Here is a 2,447-nt window from a genome sequence, read left to right as displayed (position 1 = left end):
CACAGCCACTTCTCTATCGATCAACCGGACCTCCGAACTACATATTTGTTTTCGATGTTGCTGTCTTTCTTGGCGCAGGCTCGGAGCTTACGCCGGAGCTTGCGCCGGAGCTTGCGCCGGACCTTGGGACAAATTTTTTCCCAACCGATCCGGCTTGCTATCGAACTACCCCATCCGATTCTGCCGTTTTTGGAAAACTAGTTTCCTTTTTGGGGGGTTTGGCTTGGTTTGGATTCGGGCTTCCTTATTTTATTCATCTTTTCTTTGTAAAAAAAAATAAAAAATAAAAAATAAACTAACTATAGAACTAGTCAAACTTATCAATCTTATCACCACCCCACTTAGGCTACGGGTAGGTAAAGTAAGTAAGTAAACTAACTACCTATGTAAACACAGCCCATTTGTTCTTGTCAGCGTGACGAGCGCCCTTTGACTCCGCAGCCACGTACTTGTTAGATATGATACATAAGCACATATAGTTTATGCGTTCGCAAAAGCGCTACGGCCGAATTGATTTTTCCATGTTAGCTTTGTTTTCTTCCTTTTTTTGTTATAATTTGATTTTTATGTTCCCTCCCCTCTGTGGTAGTATTAAAATGGGGAGTCACAAAGGTAAGGGGTAGAGAAAAAGGGGGGTAGAGATAAAAACAAAATGAAAAGAGATACAGATGAATCTCTCTTCATGTGATCTACATGTATAAAACCTTGGTGGAAAAAATCAAATCTTGAGATAAGGAACCATCGATCATGAACAGCAAAGTGCTCTGCACCGGTGAGTACTCTCAACAATGAAAGGGGAGGGTTTCATTTTCCCATGTTTTTTTCCCACTACGATGAAACAGGCGGTGGTACTTTTGCCACATGGTGAAAATGTAAAAAATGGGCGTTATGTCCGATGACGCTAAAAGATAAGGACTCAAAAAACACGGTGATTTTGAGCTGCTACTTACTTACCTGTTATACTGCACGATTTACAACAGCCCTGGTTAAAAAATCTCCCTCAAAAAAAAAAAACCATAATAATCATAAAAACAACAATAAACACAAAAGCAAAAGCAAAAGCAAAAGCAAAAGCAAAAGCAAAAAATTAAAATCAAGGCTAAAGTAGCATAACTCAATGCTACATGCTTAGTTTGCCAAGGAGTGACAGATACCTCTAAAAGAAAAGAAAGCAAAAAAAAATTACGACATCGATGCTCCAGAGACCCCGGGACTCGGCTAAATCCTCAGCCCTATGGGAGATGATCGGGCCGAATGTGGTGAACCTTCAAGGGATAAATTGTGAACTTAGTTCTACTAGGAAGATCCGAACAGTCCTTGCTTCTTCCGCACTATAACTATAATATGTGTGTACCCACCGCCAAAAATACACTTTGCATTGATCATTCAAATCCTTTTCTGTCTAGGTGGTGGTGGTAACACAACCAAGACATGCGACCCTATAAAATTGAACTTTTACCACTAGGTTTTATTAAAGGAGAATTCCCTTAATCACCATTAGGCTTAAGTTCAACGATTTACGCCCTGAAGTTTCACAGAATGGCTTCGTCGTCGGGAAGCGAAAGAAAAAGAAAAAGAAAAAATTCAAATCAAATCCTCGCGTCTCTGACATTTCTGTCAGTTCTGTTCTCCGGACTTCTATTATCTTCTGCTTTTTTGCAGGGAAAGATATATTCCGGGCTGTGTATTCCTTTGCATTCCTATCTTTTCCTCCTCGCGAAATAAATCCGGTAATATCCATGAATGTGATGTGCATGTGCAACAAACAAGGGTAGCCCAGGCTCGACTCGGAAGGGTCCACTCGCCTGCTAAGGGAAAAATTGGAGTCCCGTCACGGGGGCTAACATCCTAGCCCTTGAAAAACTCAAATGCAACATTTTTCTCGGTGTTTTTTCGGAGGTGGGAAAATTTAGGGGTTTTTTTTTTTTTTTTTTTTTTTTAAGAAGAAGAAGAAAAAAACACCACTTCAAACTCACTCGCTCTTGCGCTCCTTGTATCAGGTCAAAAGTCTTGCTGTTCATCCGTCCAAACTGAATCAATCCGCCGTTAGCCGACGGGTGACTGCCATCTATGAATACAGTGCTGATTAAATCTTGGTATGGTTTGGACTAAATCTGATTGAATTTTTGAATCATGAATCATGTTTGCAGGTTCGTTGAGACATTGGGCCAATGGGAGCTCAACAGTTGCGACGGCTTAGCCAGGTCCAACGTTGTGTTTATTCGAAGAAATCCCAAACTGATCCGGAATTATAGCCGCCTATTACTGCGGTTACTGCGGCCACCCTACCCGCCAACTCCTTTCGCCTGGAGCAAGAGCCATGTGCTCTTAAAAATTGAGGCTGCTGTCATGACACCCCCCGCGGCAGATACTACCTACTAACACGTATGTATGAACGAGGCAGCTGAATTGAAAGAAGCGATTGCTGGGTGTTTTTCTATACATGC

The sequence above is a fragment of the Histoplasma capsulatum genome, genomic scaffold (genome assembly GCF_000149585.1).
Source record: "Histoplasma capsulatum NAm1 scaffold_6 genomic scaffold, whole genome shotgun sequence".
NCBI classification, from domain to species: domain Eukaryota; kingdom Fungi; phylum Ascomycota; class Eurotiomycetes; order Onygenales; family Ajellomycetaceae; genus Histoplasma; species Histoplasma mississippiense.
Note: the sequence above shows the minus strand (reverse complement) of the source record.